The sequence below is a fragment of the Hyperolius riggenbachi genome, chromosome 7 (genome assembly GCF_040937935.1).
Source record: "Hyperolius riggenbachi isolate aHypRig1 chromosome 7, aHypRig1.pri, whole genome shotgun sequence".
NCBI classification, from domain to species: Eukaryota; Metazoa; Chordata; class Amphibia; order Anura; family Hyperoliidae; genus Hyperolius; species Hyperolius riggenbachi.
In genome coordinates, this window is record NC_090652.1 from 114,639,700 (window position 1) to 114,657,155 (window position 17,456).

The 17,456-nt window shown below is 47.0% G+C and overlaps 1 protein-coding gene across 1 annotated transcript in view; it reads right to left on the reverse strand.

Annotated features, from left to right (window-relative positions):
- Positions 1-12,105, reverse strand: part of UBE2I (ubiquitin conjugating enzyme E2 I) — a 50,046-nt gene extending 37,941 nt beyond the window's left edge. Inside the window, exon 1 of the mRNA XM_068244543.1 lies at positions 11,936-12,105. The gene's annotated coding sequence lies outside the window, so the exon portion shown is untranslated. The remainder of the gene's footprint in view (positions 1-11,935) is intronic.
- Between the last annotated feature and the right edge of the window lie 5,351 nt (positions 12,106-17,456).

Below are 17,456 nucleotides of genomic sequence, written 5' to 3' on the forward strand. Positions count from 1 at the left end.
GTGGTTACCCACAATGCACTGCTACTGAATATGCAAATTATTCCTTTTTGCCCTTGGTTTGATATCACACTACTACTACTACTACTACTTGCTTGGACCAGCCCCTTCTTGCTTGGACTGGCCCTGGGGGCAGGGCGCTACTTCTTCTTGCTTGAAGGTTGAGGCACTTACTCTCTATCTACTTTTATTCTCATATTTAAAAATCCATATGTATTTATAATCATAACTGAGGTAGGTTCCAATCTCGATCAGATATTTGACTATTAAGTCCAAAATAAGTTCTGATCAACCTACTCAGACGGATTGCTTATGTGCTATACAGATTTCCCCCACCACAAATCCAACAGGTTTCGGCTCCCTAAATTGGAGCTGTGGTCAGGGAATAAAGTGCTCAGTGCTAGGGTGCTAAGTGCATAATATCAATCACAATCACCACATATGAAAAATAAAAAATGAGAGCTGTGCTCTCTAGCTCAGTCAATCAAATGCGCTCCATCCCTCAGCAGCCTTATATACCCCTCACTCAGGGAGTGTCCTATCGACCCAACTCCTCTCCTTTAGAGCTAGCTGCTATTGGTCCGTAAATCTTTCAATCATAATCCTCCATTGCTGATTAGTTCCCATATCTCCCAACATGATGTTTCAAAACATCATTTAGGGGTAGATATAGTCTCCCTAATTCACTCTATGGGAGATAGTTATGTTTATTACAAAAACCCAATGACTGGCACGTTTGTATTTACCTTATAAATGAGGGAACGCTGTCCAGCGTCTCCCACGCCATAGGAAACCATTGTGAGTTTCCTATTGGTCCAGTCCTCAGACCACTCCCCTCCCTCGATTGAGAGGAGACTTTCGCCTCCCTCATTAGCGCTCATTCTTCTCTCTCCGCTCCTGGACCAATCAGCGCTTGCTTCACCGAACGCTGTATTGTATCAATATCCTCATACGTAGGGGAGGAATGACGTCAGTCTCCTAGCCCTAAGATTGGCCGTATGCGGATGGGGAGTGGGCGGATCCAGGTAGAAACCTGCCGCCATTGGCCCAAACTCTATTTACAATACTTTACGCTGTAGTTGCTATGGGAACCAGTTTTATTTAACGCTACCTCGTTTGGAAAGTATGATTAACTATGCAAAAACATACATACACATACACACAGGAGTGCAAATAGGTTTATATTCCTATATAAAATACTCTCCAAAGGGAGGATGTAGGTATATAGAATGTAAGTCAGGAAAAACATATGATCTAACATTTACTGTATTAGTGATTATATAACTAAACCAAACAAAATACAATAATCTCTGAAGCTTCTACCAGCCCCCTGCAGCCGTCCTGTGCCCTCGCAGTCATGCAAGGAGCCTCCGGTCCACCGCCGCAAGCTACAACAACAACAAATAACATTTGTAAAGCGCTTTTCTCCCGTGGGACTCAAAGCGCATAAGCATGGCTCCGATCATCGTGGTACAGAGGAAGAATTTTATAAATCTGGAAATGCCAGGCTAAACAGGTGGCTTTTCAGTCTGGATTTGAATAGCGCCAGGGATGGTGCTGTCTTTACTGGGTGTGGTAGGGAGTTCCAAAGAGTAGGGGCAGCATGACAGAAGGCTCTGTCTCCAGATTTTTTGAGGTGCACTCTGGGAGTGACCAAGTTTATAGAACTTGATGATCTGAGGTTGTGAGAGGTGTGGTGCAGCTTCAGCAAGTCCTTCATGTATCCAGGGCCCAGATTGTGCAGGGATTTGAATGTCAGCAGTCCAATCTTGAAGAGTATTCTCCATTCTACTGGTAGCCAGTGCAGTGAGCGAAGGATCGGTGTAATGTGACAGTGGCGAGGCTGGTTTGTTAGCAATCTGGCAGCAGCATTCTGCACTAATTGCAGGCGACGCAGGTCCTTTTTGGGGAGGCCAGCATAAAGGGCATTGCAGTAGTCCAGCCGTGATGTGATGAAGGCGTGGACTAGGGTTGGAAGATCCTCTGGGGGAATCAGATGTTTAATCTTTGCAATGTTCTTCAGATGAAAGGAGGAAGATTTAACTACAGATGAAATTTGGTTTCTGAAACTCAATTCCCCATCGATTAGTACGCCAAGGCTGCGCACAAGGTTGGAGCTGTTTATGTCTGAATTCCCAATCCTGATTGGTGTTGCTTTAGGATAGAGCTGTTTTGATGGCGAGCACTGGCTTTGGACAAACAGGACCTCAGTTTTGTCAGCATTCAGTTTCAACCAGTTATCATTCATCCATGCCTGAAGCTCAGCTAAGCAAGAGTTTATTTTTGGGGTAGGGTCTGTTCCACCAGGTTTGAAGGGCAGGTATAGCTGTGTGTCATCGGCGTAGCAGTGGTACGTCAGGCCATGTCGTTGGATAAGTGTACCGAGTGGCAACATGTAGATTGCAAACAGCAGAGGGGATAGGATTGATCCTTGTGGCACTCCGAATTGTAGAGGTGCAGGTTTGGACATTATAGGTCCTAGGGATACTCTCTGTGTTCTGTCAGTCAGGAATGATCTGAACCACTGGAGGACTGATCCACTGATGCCACAGTACTCCTGTAGTCTGTTAAGCAGGATTTCATGGTCAACTGTATAAAAAGCCGCTGAGAGATCCAACAGGATTAGGATGGAGCATTCCCCTCTGTCCCTTGCCATGAGCAGATCGTTGCAGACTTGGATGAGGGCTGTTTCACAGCTGTGGTGTTTCTTAAAGCCAGATTGTAGAGGGTCCAGGATGTTGTTTACTGACAGCCTGGTTTCAAGTTGCAGATAGACAGCCTTTTCAATAACTTTACCTAAGAAGGGGAGGTTGGAGACAGGTCTGTAGCTGCTCATAGCATCTGGATGCATGGAAGGTTTTTTAAGAAGGGGGTTGATGATTCCTTCTAGAGAGGTAGGAAACCTCCCTGCTTGCAGAGAGCAATTTACTATTTTGTGAAATGCTGGACCAAGCAGGTCAGGGCATTTCAGCATATGTTTAGTTGGTCCAGGTCGCAGGTTGTCTGGCGGAGACGACAGAGGATGTCTGAGATCTCTTCCTCACTAATACTTTTGAAGTCAGTCCAGGGTGTTAGGTTGTTTTTGCAGCTATTTCCATTAGTTGCATGAATCTTGGGTGCTGTGGACTGAATGAGAGACCGAATAGAAGATACTTTGTCAGCAAAGTAGCAAGCAAATTTCTCCACATAGCTCCTTTGAGGGAGTTATAGTGGGTTTTAGACAGGATGGATTACATAGTCTATCAACTGTGCGGAATAGTTGGGCTGGTCTGTTGGCGGCCTTTGCGATCTCCTGTGATAGGTAGGAGGATTTTTTCTTGGTGATCGCATTTTGGTAGCTTTCCAGGTGAGAGACAAGGGTGTGTTTATCTTTTGAATTCTGAGATTTTCGCCACTTCCTTTCTAGTCTGCGCACTTCTTTCTTTATGTCCTTTAGTGAGCTGTCAAACCACCGTGCATGGTGAAGTGGTGTAGATCGTTTGATGCGAACTGGAGCGAGGGCGTCATAGGCAGATGACACTGCATGGTTGTATATCAGGACCATGGAGTCTAGGTCTGCGCAATGATTGGTTAATGCGTCGAAGTTGAGGATATTCTGAACGTGCTGGGGTGAGACATCTTTCAGAGAACGGTATTTTATGAGTTCTTTCCCTCTGTGTTTTATCGCTGGTGCTGTCAGAGAGAAGTGGATGGTGTGGTGGTCTGACCATACCACTGGGTTTATATCCATGTGTGATATTAAAAGTCTGGAATGAAATATAAGATCCAGGGTGTGCCCTTTCGTGTGGGTGGGGAGGTTGACAGCCTGAGAGAGACCCAGTTCACTCATTATGAGAAGTGGTTCGCTTCCTAGCTGGGAGTCGTGATCATCCACCCATGCATTGAAGTCTCCCAGGATGATCCATCTAGGGTGTTCCACTGTTACGCAGGATAAGAGTTCAGAAATTTCCTTAAGAAAGGCTGGACCATTTTTTGGGGGGCGGTATATGAGCAATATGTTGATGTTTACTTCTGCTGACAGTTGAGCTGCTAGACATTCAAAGGTTTCAGTGGGGCCTATGGGCAGGGGCCTTATGTTCAAAGAGGATCTGAAGCATATGGCAACCCCCCCACCCTTGCGGACTTGTCTCTCACAGTGCAAGACTGAATAATTGGTCGGCAAGGTTGCTTCAAGAGTTGGGCCTGCATGCTTCCCAAGCCAGGTCTCTGTCAAAAAGGTCAAATCAGAGAGCTCTATTAGGTCATGTATAGTTGCAGTCTTATTATTTATCGATCTGGCATTGCAGAGTGTGGCTGTGATTGAGCTTTGCTGGGGATGTTTTTTAGACTTCACTGTCAAACTTGTTATCCTTTGCCTGGTGTTGCTTCCCTGGTGTTTATTTTTGGATGCACTACCTCTCCGCCCCCTTCTGCATTTCCTGAGTATCCCAAAGGATTTTAAGAGGAGAGCTAGAGAGGTGTTAATTTGTAATTGTTCCTTGGGAGGGCAGGCAGAGAGAAGGTCCTTTGATGAGTATTTGTATGTTGACATTAGAGACAATAGACTTGTTCAGATAGCTTGTACTTCTGGAGTCCTGCTGAGATCAAAGGGGATCTGTGCAAACTCCTTTCATTCCTACACAGAGTTGGATCATAGATTTATTTTAAGTAAAATTCCTTGTTTTAGAGTTAGATGATAAATGATAACATAAATGTGGAAAATAGTCACTTGGTGCATATGCCTTGGATAATGTATAAAGGATTACTCACAGGGTGGAGTGAGGGCAATCACAGGCAATCAAGTCTTCAGAGAGGTTGAGGGTCTTGTTTCAGGTCAGCTGTTAGAAGGCTTGGTGTGTTCAGCAGAGGTAAACTTCATGGAGGATTTCAATCCAGTTTAAATCTCTGCCATCCAAAGTAATCCGATTGTTCTGGTTGGTTGTAGTTGTAGCCTTGGTCGTGGTGGGTGGAATTCCTCCGTATTTTGAGTCCAGTTTCAGCACAAATAGGTTTAAAGGTGTAGAAATCTGAGACAAGGTCTGGAGCAGCTTAAGAGAGCTGCAGCCCTGACAGCGAGTCGGTGGGATTTCTGCACCTGCGCAGGTCTGGCCACGCGTATTCTTCATGTTCCCATCCTCAATACCATCTTGCACAGGCGCAAGACGCTATTGAGGACGGGAACATGAAGACAAATACGCATTGCCAGGCCTGTCGGCGAAAACGAAACTAGCTGGCGGCGGGGGACCAGAGGCTCCGTGAGTGACTGCGAGGGCACGGGACGGCTGGAGGGAGCTGGTAGAGGCCCCAGGAAAGTAAAACGGATTTTTTATTCCTGGCTTAAGTGTCCCTTTAAGTCCCCCCCCCCCCTGTAAAAGTATTGGAGTCACTCACATTACAGATGCTAGTGGCTTATGATTAGCTGCATTGAGAGGCTTTATGATTGGCCCAAGTGTGAGCAAAAAGTTTTGCAGGACATGTGCTGCAAGTCCCGCCCACAGAGGTATCTGAGCCACGCACAGGAAGAGAGTGGAAGCCTCTATTCAGTGATAGGTGCAATTTTTAATGATCCCCGGATACTCTACCAGCAATTTGTCCAGCCTGGCTATGCAGCTCTAAAAAAAAAAAAAAAAAAAAGGGTATACTCAACCTTTTAGCCCACCAAATGTACAACTTGTATTGTACCTCCAATGGGAAGACAGAGGTGTTCTTTTGCAGCAGAGAATGTACCAGGGCATGCTGTGTCATTTCTAGCAGAATTTCTGATATAGTAAACTACCTTTCCTGGTCCCTTGGAGTTTATTATAACGAGATTATACTGTAGTAGTACAGCCGCAACATTCCACATATTACTACTACCGTACTAGCCACTGACAATTAGTATACCATTACCATTAGTAATTTTACCTGTAGTCTACTACTAGTAGGGGTCCCCAACCTGTGGTCCGCGGCCCACTAGTGGTCCGCAGGACATTTTACAGTGGGCCGCGGCTTCAGACCGATTTTTTACTTCAAAAGTGTCATTTTTAGTTGTAATGCACGGCCGCAGCCGTGCACGTCATGGTTCGCCAGTCCCGCCCCCTCAATATGTGGCCATTCAACCTCCTTCCTGCGCTGGCGAAGAACTGCATATCGGAGGCGCCAGTCCTGCCTCCTTCAGTGGGGCTAATCACGGCAGCGCTCGTAGGCCTTCAGTCACGCCCCCTCCATAGTTGTGGCCAATCACACTCTTCTTCAAGTGGCATCACTGCGGCGAGTTTGGTCGCAGAGCAGGGCGCCATTAGAGGTGTGAGCTGACGTTGGGAGCCTGACGCTGGGAGCCAGCCAGACGCTGGGAGCCTGACGCTGGGAGACTAGGAGCCTGACACTGTATGTACAACGTGTGTGTGTGTGTGTGTGTGTGTGTGTGTGTGTGTGTGTGTGTGTGTGTGTGTGTGTGTGTGTGTGTGTGTGTGTGTGTGTGTGTGTGTGTGTGTGTGTGTGTGTGTGTGTGTGTGTGTGTGTGTGTGTGTGTGTGTGTGTGTGTGTGTGTGTGTGTGTGTGTGTGTGTGTGTGTATTTTCCTATCTGTTTTTGTGCATCTTTTGCTGGGGCACTATACTGGCTATACTGGGGCGCTATACTGGGGCAACTAAACTCCCTATACTGGGGCAACTATGCTAGCTATGCCACTGCAACCTCCCCCCCCCCCTCCGTAAATGGCTCCACTTTCCACTCCACCCAACATCCAAACACCGCCCCCCCCTTCGCGACACCCCCAACCCCCCCACAGCGGTCCCCGGAAAAAATTTGGTCAGAAAGTGGTCCCCGGGCCGGAAAAGGTTGGGGACCCCTGTACTAGCAGCTTCACCCAGTGCCCAAAATTGCAGAGGCCTTTTTTTAGCATGTGCATGCCCTGGAACCCCTCCTGTCTAGCACAAATATGCATTCTGATTTATCATATGTCCCAAGAGCACACTGCCGTTCCAAGACAGACAGCAGCTCACGCTAAGCTTCCTGGCAAGTCCATCTGCACTTGCAGGGACGGCTGCCTTTTCTCTCCTAAACAACCCCCCCCCCCCCCCCCCCCCCAATAAAAAAAAAAAAAAAAAAAAAAAAAATTTACTGTATGAAAGCTATAGATTTAAAGTGGACTTGAACTCTTGTACAGGACAGAAGGAAAACAGAAATGCACCCTGTATATATTTAGAGATTTTAGCCCATCTAACCCCCCCCCCCCCACCTGTGACTAACTACAAGTTGTAATTTACGTTCTCCCTGGGTCAGCTGACTGCCATGGCAGATAGGCTAATTTGAAAGCACAGGGGGGGGGGGGGGGGGGCACATGCAATTCACTTTTTCTCCTGAGTTTTCTCCTAGGAGATAATTTTTCATCTTTGATTTAGAATAACTTTTCAGAACTTTGCAGTGGGAAAAGTACCAAAAAGTGAAAGTGCTATCAAAATAATTGAGTATTTGTTGGCTTGCTGGTGATTTAAAGGGCATTTTTTTTAACAAGTTTGAAAAGATCACCTAGGAGAAAAATGTAATTGCATACGGGCCAGGGTATTAACAATAGGTCTGCTCCCATGAAAGCAGGAAGTAGAAAGTGCAGATTATAGGATTTGTATCAGCTGTAACCAGGGCTGTGGAGTTGGAGTCGAAAAGTCGGAACAATTTTGGGTACCTGGAGTCGGTGATTTCATAAACTGAATAGTCAGGAGTTGGATGATTTTTGTACAAAATCCACAGCCCTGGCAAGTATTAGACTAAGCAGTCGGAGCCAATTTTGGGTACCCGGAGTCTGTGGTTTCATAAACTGAGTCATCCGAAGATTTTTTGAACCAACTCCACAGCCCTGGCTGTAGCAAAGAAATATTTTTCTTTAAGGGCCATTATGCTGCTGCTTATCTTTTAGAGCAGAGGGGAAGTTCTGAGTTCAGGTCTGCATTAAAGTATTGTTAACGTGAGAGAGCATCCCTAGCATAGTTGACATGAAGTAGACAGCCAGATTTCCGTTTTTATAGCTAGTATGTTCAGTCAAAACTTCTTGTACTTTTTTTCCTATGTAATTCAACAGCTTCCGATTTGACTTTTGTTGTCCAGATTTATCTTGCGTCGCACAACCTTCAATTCTGCTTCTCAACTAAAAACGAACTGATCTGTTCCCAAAGGACTGATGTGATCGGATCCCATTGATTTACATAGGATCTAGTCGCATGTCTGCTGATCTGTTCGGATGAGCAGAACAGGTATTTTTTCCTGCCGGTGTGAACCAAGCCTCAGTTCAGAAAAGATGGCAAAGCATACAAGTTGAAAGAAAGCCGGCCTGCATAGTAACTCGCACACAGGATGTTTAGCTCTCAGCAGAGTCCCCGTCTCCACAACTGCCCGCGGGGGGGGGGGGGGGGGAATGGGGTTGAGATGAATGCTCACTCCATGCCACTTTCTGACTGCACTCTGGTCTGTGAGATGAGCAGTGTTGTAGATGAGCGAAGTACTGGTCCTTGAACACCAACATCATTCTCTACTAAACATCTCTCTACAGGAGACTACTCAAAAAACTGTCCAGTTCAGTCACAGCAGCTACCTGTGCTAGCACTGTCACTCAGTTATGGAATGTCACCCATTTAACATTATCGCAAGTACCCGTTACATAAAAAAAAAAAAAACACCCCACACACCACTAAAAATAAGTCAGTACATCAGAAAGAGTCAACAGCATGCACCAGGCATGCATGGCTATGTAACTTTACAGTCATAGGGACTTTTCTGAGGTCCAGAACTTCAGAAAAAAGGAGTCTAGCACACATACTGGGCACAAATGCCATAAATCCATCTTAAGTATGAATCAGTCCCCAAAAATACAAGAGGATGGAAGTTGTGCTCTGGTCAGGAGGAGGAGCAACATCAAACATGTGCAGGGCACTGACCCATAACACCAACCTTTGCGTGAGTGAATCACGGAGAAAAAGGAGGTTGGAACTTGTGTTCTTTGGTCATGATGATGAGCATTCTAGCATGGCATCAAGTCCATAACAACCATGGCATGCATGTATACCCAAGGACTCACTATTAAAGCCAAGATGAAATTTTGGAAAGGATGAGCACAAATGACGGCATAAAGAGAACCCGAGGTGTGTTTAAAGAATGTTATCTGCATACAGAGGCTGGATCTGCCTATACAGCCCAGCCTCTGTTGCTATCCCAAACCCCACTAAGGTCCCCCTGCACTCTGCAATCCCTCATAAATCACAGCCATGCTGTGAGGCTGTGTTTACATCTGTAGTGTCAGTCTCAGCTGCTCCCCCGCCTCCTGCATAGCTCCGGTCCCTGCCCCCGTCCCTTCCCTCCAATCAGCAGGGAGGGAAGGGATGTAGGCGGGGACTGGAGTTCTGCAGGAGGCGGGGAGAGCAGCAGACTGACACTATAGAGATAAACACAGCCAGCTCTGACAAGCTGTTTGTCAGCAGCGTGGCTGCGATGTATGAGGGATTGCAGAGTGCAGGGGGACCTTAGGGGGTTTGGGATAGCAACAGAGGCTGCGCTGTATAGGCAGATCCAGCCTCTGTATGCAGATAATATTCTTCAAACCCACCTCGGGTTCTCTTAAAAGGAGCAATAAGACATATCCTAGACGATGCTTGAGCATTTTGCGCAACCAACACGACAGATCACTTCAGCAGGTAATCAGTAATAGTCAGCAATGTGTACAGGACTTTTTTTTTTTTTTAACAATGTGTCCGCAAAGTGTTTGGCACTTCCCACTACGATCTGTCACATCCTGCATCGTTTAACAATCCTATTGGTTTAGAGTTTGGCATTTTGGTAGCAGTGTTTTGCTTTCGTTCATATCACATTGCTTGAGATCTTCTGTACTGATTGTGGAATGGTCGTCATTTCAAACGATTGCCATCGTCCAGTGTGTAAGAGGCATGTGTACTTGCCCTCCAGTCAGTTTTAACAGATCAGTAGAACACTAGTCAAAAGCAACAAACCTTCACATAGATCAATCCCTGATTACTGTAATTGTGCACTAGAATAAGCTTCACTCAAAGTAAATAGTTTTACGTTTTGCATTCTATAGGCTCTTATGCTGGGAATACACAATGAGATGTTTTCCGTAGATTTACTGTCCGATCGATTTATCAATTTTCATTCACCTCTATGAGAAAAATCAACCAGAAAAACGATCAAAATAAGAGCGACATGTCGAAAGTTATGGAAAGAAAAAAACAAAAACAAAAAAAAAAAACACACCTTATGGTGTAAGTCCCAGCATAAGGAGAGGATGGTACCAGCCCACGCAAGTTCATATGTAAAGGGTGGCCCACTGATACGGAGCCTTTTCCTAATGAATGGGGTCTTGTACTAAATAGTATGTAATATAACTTTCTGATAAATCTTTTAGATGGTGTGCTCCCTGCTAAGCTGAATCACTATGCTGTCACTTCTGACCACACTTTCTGCTTTCACATTTATGCCTGAAGTCATGCTGTCAGCCCTGATGCAAGTGCTAGTAACGACTGAGCTCATCTAGGAAGTTTTATTCATTCTCCAGGACCCAGAGTGAATCAGACTCTCAACCAAAGTTCTAATTAGCAACAAGCAACGTTACGGTTATATCCTTAAACCAAACATAATCCATATACCTGTATAATCAAAAAAAAAAACAAAAAAAAAAAAAACTGGGAAGTCAGGAAAAGCTCCTCCATAGTCAGTGCAGGCTTGTCAATATAAGGCTCCCTGCATGTGATTCCGATTTTTAAGCATCACTGCATGCTGCATTTTTTCTGCGTTTCTGTTGATAGTATTCAGGGAAAATCGGAATTGCAAATCGGAATCGCAAGTCAGCTATGCAGTGTGCAGGAAGCCTTTATAATGATCCTGACGTTTGAATAGCGTTTTTTTTCCTGTCAGTCTCAAATCACTTGAGAGACGGGTGGTTCAAGCCTGCCCAGAAGAGCAGACACGGTCAGGCTTGGCCAATTTCCACCAGCGCAAAGCAAACCACTGTATTATTATGAAGCCCGAGCAGAAAGCAGCTTCTGCACAAGGCGCTGGCAAACCCTTGCCAGCCTTTTGGAGTTTCCACCACAAGAACAGGACTGCAGAGGACCCCGAGAGAAGCTTCTTCAGAATCCAAAGGCTTCCCCCTCCTAAGGGAAGTACCCCTTAAAGTTATCCAGAGATGGTTCACTAGCGCTTATTCATACTTACCCAGGGCTTCCTCCAGCCCCACGAGCAGCACAGAGTCCCTCACCATCCTTCTCAGCACCTCCGTTAACCCGCTGACTCCAGTAATCCAGGAAGTTGCAGCCTTCTGCACCTGCGCAGCCACGCACCCCTATCCCCTGGAGCATAATGCGCAAAACGCTCCAGGGGACGGGAGCATGGCAGGGGCACACGCATGGCCAAGCCACGCATGCGCATAAGACCTCAACTGGCAGCAAATGCTGAACCAGATTATGAGCAGTCATAGCACCAGAACAGAGGGGCCAAGAAGGACGATGAGGGACTCAGCACTGCTCATGGGGCTGGAGGAAGCCCCAGGTAAGTATGAATTAAGCCTAGTGTACCATCTCTGGTACACTTTAAGTGCACTTTTCCCCTTTCAGGTTCACTTTTCATAATCTGATCAGATCGGGTAGTTAAGCTCTCACACTAGGGAAGTGGTAACATTGGATGTGTGCAGCAGGCATTAACACCACTGGAACTATGTAACACCTCCCCCAGAGTGAGCACTCTGTTCCCCCAGCACACCTCATGCATCAGGAGAGAGTGATGAGCACATGTGGCTGCAGCTGGAGCTCCCCCTGGGAAGGGACGCAGTCTCAGTGTATGAAGGGAGGTGAGACGGCTCTGGAAGTGGGGGGGGCCATACAAATGAATGGGAAACAGAGGGAAGTACCTCTCCCCGGCTGGATATGACCCGGGATCAGCCCCCTCCCCCATCCCCGCAGCACCCCCGGCAGGGCGCTCACCTGGTACAGCTTCAGCCCCTGACAATCCGGCTTCGGCGGCTCACACTGCTCTTTGTCTCGGGACAAAGCGGCTGAAGTTTCCCTCCTGAAACAGCGCTGAACCTGACCCAGACTAAATAGGACCTCATGTCACAAGGACCCCGCGCCGGGGCCGTCTAGACCAATGCCTGAATGAGAAAACCCCGCCAAATCCCTCCCCGAGGGGGCGCTCTTTCTCGCAGGGGGTGTCCCTTTCCTCGAAATAAATGCTACCAACTCATACAGCCCCCCCACCATATTCCCGCCGCCTCCCTATACGCTACCCCGTAGCCACTATTACTGCACGGGGCTTCACGGTAGCCACGTAAAAACATTCACAGAAAATATTTCCTCATGTTCCCTCATGGTTGGCTAAAGCACCCTGCTGCCGGTTTAACCCGATATTTATTTTGAAAAGCGGTTGGCATTCTTTTTAAAAATCGCGCAGGCATATCTTTAGCCAACTATAAACTTAAAGGAGCCGCATCTTAAAAATGAGGGACAGTCTGCCAAGCGACAGCCGGGATGCTTCGCTAGGCCGCAGGGAATGTGTGAGGAGCCGCAGCGGGTGGCTGGCTGCAGGAAACCACCGATGTAACATTTATATGGAAGGGGTAGGTGCCCAGCTACGGATATCTATCGAGGAAAAGCGCCGCGATTCGCGGGTTGGAAGAGAACAGATGGGCGGGGCCTAAATCTGCACAGGATTTTTTCCTCTCCGGTCGGGAGGCACCGGGCGCGCGGCTGAGAGATCCCGCTTCTCATTGGCGCAGGAGCCGAATACTGGGCGGAGAATACAAATTCAAGCCAGTCAGAAGAGGCGTCTCATAAGAGCGCTCGTGCTGGAGAAAAGAGAAGAGACTTGTGTTGACGATCCCTAACTTTTGTCTGAGGGAAATGGCTGGGAAGTAATGGCTGGTCACAAAAATGATGACACAGCAGGGCACCTGGCGTGGCTCCCTCTAATGGCAGCACGTGTCTGCGTCATTAGGGAAGAACAAAGGGCAAGCTCTATAGATGATAGAGAAAAGGATTGCATATGTCACCAGAGCTCTTTTGTACAATAAAAGCTCAAAATATAAAATCAGTCATCTGATTGGTTGCTGTGTACAATGCATTTTTACACTAAATTTTGCATCCCTTCATAGGGCTCTATTCATAAAACGTTTACCGCACAAAGGGCTCTATTCATAAAACTTTTCCCGCCAGTTTAGCGCTCAAAACAGCTGACTTTCCCGTTCATTTAGCAAAGTGGGCATTCATAAAAGCGGTTTCAGCATGAAAATCTACAATCCCCAGCAGAGCGAGAAATTTCCGCCTCGTGCGGCATTTTTCTAGATTTATCTAGAAAAAGTAACAATGGCTATCATTCATAAAGGACCAGTCGGTAGTGCGGGGAAAACACCGTTCTTCTCCGCAACCGGTACTTAAGACTTCTGGGTGGTCATTCATAAATAAGTTGCCTGTTACGATACAAGTGCGGAGGTTTTCTGGAGGAAGCTGGCGGTAGCGTGGCGGAAGACATGCGGAAACATAAAAGCTGCCCGATTCCCTCAGTGCGCTCCTCTGTCTGATGCTGCTTGGGAGGTCCGTCCCATTCATTTACACGTAATCCGCCCGCCTATCGCTACTGTCGAGCAAGCGGTATTTTCCTTCCGCATACCGCTTGCTCTAATCTTTATGAATGGACGGGTTTGGAACTTTTTCTAGATATATCTAGAAAAACTCCGCACAAGGCGGAAATGTTTCGCTCTGCACGGGAATGTAAGCTTTTCATGCGGAAAGAGCCTTTATGAATGGGGATTTTGCTGAGTGTACGGTAAAGTCAGCGGTATTAAGCATTTCCACATGCGGAAATGCTTTATGAATGATAGCCAAAATGTCCATTCGTAAAGATTAGAGGAAGCAGTATGAGGACGGGAAATACCGCTTCCTCGGATGTAGCGAGAAGAGTTCGGATTACATGAAAGTGAATGTGACAGACCTCCCAGAGAGCAGCGCACGGAGGGACTCTGCCGGCTTCAGTGGGCTCTATTCATAAAACGTTCCCCGCAAGTTTACCGCACAAAGGGCTCTATTCATAAACCGTTACCGCAAGTTTTCCGCTCAAAACAGCGGACTTTCCCGACCATTTAGCAAAGTAAGCATTCATAAAAGCTGTTCCCGCATGAAAATCTACAATCCCCAGCAGAGCGAGAAATTTCCGCCTTCTGCAGTGTTTTTCTAGATTTATCTAGAAAAAAGTAACAAATGGCCATTCATAAAGATTAGAGGAAGCGGTATGTGGACGGGAAATACCGCTTCCTCGAAGCCTGCGGATTACATACAAGTGAATGGGACAGACCTCCCAGAGAGAGCAGTGCATGGAGGGACTCTGCCGGCTTCAGTGTTTCCGCATGCCTTCCGACAGCTTACCGCCAGCCTTCAGCGGGAGATCTCCGCACTTGCATCGCAGCTGCCAACATTTTTATGAATGGCCACCCAGTCTAAAATACCGCTGCGGTATTTTCCCTCCAGGAGTTTTTTCGCCACAATTTTCTTTATGAATAGAGCCCTAAACAGCTGACTTTCCTGATCATTTAGCACAGTGGGCATTCATAAAAGCTGTTTTTGCATAATAAGTTATAATTCCCCAGCAGAACGAGAAATTTCCGCCTTGTGCGGTGTTTTTCTAGATTTATCTAGAAAAAGTAACAAAGGGCTCTATTCATAAAACATTTGGGGCGGAAAAAATCGTGGAGGGAAAATACCGCATCGGTATTTTAGACCTCTGGGTGGTCATTCATAAAAATCTTGCCAGCTGCCATGCAAGTGCGGAGATCTCCCGCTGAAGGCTGGCGGTAAGCTGTCCACATACCGCTTCCTCTAATCTTTATGAATGGACATTTTGTAACTTTTTCTAGATAAATCTAGAAAAACACTGCACAAGGCGGAAATTTCTCGCTCTGCTGGGGAATTGTAGCTCATCATGCGGAAACAGCTTTTATGAATGCCCACTGTGCTAAATGATCGGGAAAGTCAGCTGTTTTGTGCGGTAAACTTGCGGGGAACGTTTTATGAATAGAGCCCAAAGTGTCCATTCATAAAGATTAGAGGAAGCGGTATGCGGACGGGAAATACAGCTTCCTCTGATGTAACGAGAAGAGTTCGGATCACATGAAAGTGAATGGGACAGACCTCCCAGAGAGAGCAGCGCACGGAGGGACTCTGCCGGCTTCAGTGTTTCCGCATGCCTTCTGACAGCATTCAGCGGGAGATCTCCGCACTTGCATGGCAGCTGGCAAGATTTTTATGACTGACCACCCAGAGGTCTAAAATACCGATGCGGTATTTTCCCTCCACGATTTTTTCCGCCCCAAATGTTTTATGAATAGAGCCCATAGTAGCCAAACCCAGAATGTTATTTTTAGAGACAGGATCTGACTGTTACATTACTGATTGGTTTTAAAATGGTTATATAAAAACAAAAGTCTAAGCTACACAAGTTTGCTTAGGCTAGCTAGGAGCATTAAGTCAATGGCCTGCTTCGTAATTGTACATTGTTCGCTCACTTTTTCCTGTTTAAGGCTACTTGCACACCAAGACGTTGCGTTAGGTGCTACGTTAAGGTCGCATAACGTGCACCTAACGCAAGGCCTGGTGCTCTTCGATGTGGACGTCAGAGTGAGCCGCGTTGCGCAGCTCACTCTGGCGTCCGTGATGCGTACTCTTGGACGCATGCGGCATCACGTGGTCCCGCCGGCCAATCGCCGCACAGAGCAGCCGCACCAGGAAGTAAACTGCACGTCACAACGTGTAGTGAATATTAATTAGCCATGTGCCTGGCCGCTCTCCGCTCCTCCCCAACATGACTGAGCATGTGCAAACAGTCGAACACGGCTTAAGCCGCTGTGATGCTATGGTATGCTGCACTTTCGGCAGAACGTACAGCGTTACATGTAACACAACGTGGGCAGTGTTAACATCCCACTTGTGTTACATTGCTGTGCGTTGGGGGAGCGTTACAGGCTGCACTAACGTGCGCCTGTAACGTCCCTGTGTGTAAGCAGCCTAAATGTCAGTGATTTTAACTTTATTTCTATCCTTTTCTTAAGCATGTGCCGCAATCCCCAAAAATGAAAATGCACGCTGGAACCGGCAACATAATTGTGCTGCCAAGTGTGCTCCCAGACTTCTAATTCAGTGATGTTAAAAACAATCCATTTCAATTACTCGTCAACTAAAAATATACACATGCTAGCTAGACTAAACTCATCTGGATGGGGGACAATAAGAACCACCTATAACCCTCCTCCCCCGGTCAGCTGCTCTCTTGCACTTGCTGTGCTAGTTGGTGCTCGGGACAGGTGGTACTTAGGCTGTCCCCCCCCCCATGGAGTCACATCTGAGATCTGCTGCAGCCCTGCCCAGATGTGACAAGCTGCCGTTCTCTGCCACCAGGTCAGGCCATCGAGTGTCAAGCTCTAACATGTGTGATGTTACAAGTACTCAAGGCCATATTTACAACTCAGGAGCCTGTAGGCAGAGGTGTTCTGGTGCCCTAAGCTCTGCCCCTCAACACAGGCCACACCCCCAACCCTGGTCTGCATGCAGGCCATCAAATGGTGGGGGGCAGGCCCTCAGACTGACAACTGAACTGTGTGTGGCTGGGAGAAGTGATCGTGGGCAAGCCGTGGTGGTGATAGCGATCGCGCTCCCAGCTTTTCAAGTCCAAAATAGGGACATTCAGAGACTTGCCTTTGCAGTATAAGGCGCTTGTAGGCACGTGCCTATGCTAAATCCGGCCCTGCAAATACTGCCATTTGGCTGCATGTTAATGGCACCCTAATGGAGCTCGTGGGCAGCAGACAAAGCACTGAACTGCCTGACAAGCAAGCAGTTCAGCCTCGTCTGAAAGAGGCCTTAGGGAAGGTCAATGACATGCAAATAATTCCAAAGTTTAATTCAGATGAATCACATTTTGTATACAAATATATGTAGCTTGAAATTGCACCAATAAAATCTCGTTGAGGTGGGATTCAATTGGTTAATTTTCAAGCTGCAGATTTGCAAAATCCTGCATCAACTTGGAACAATTTGCACCTCAATGACAATCCCTATTAGGGATCTTCAAAAGTGTCAGTAACCTCCTGCCAGTAATACTGGGGTTGGAGTACTGTTACTAGGAGACAATCAGGAACTGCCAATCCTACATGAATAATTCCTGTACAAGGCAATAATCTTATTCATTTTCAGCACCTAGACTAAAAGTGCGCACACACACACTTCGAGATGTGTACAGACTTGCCGCTAGCCTACAGGCTAGTAACGCATCTGGTTGCTATGGGGGAGGCCAGATGGAGCAGTAAGGAAACGAGGGGGGTGGGTGGCCAGGAGAATACGGTTGGCATAAACTCAGATAAGACGAATTGCCAATGTACAGCACATCTGTACGCACACTTGGATTTCTGCAGAGGTGGCCCTGACAGAACTATCTAGCTTGCGTATAGGGCTAAAGCCTGGG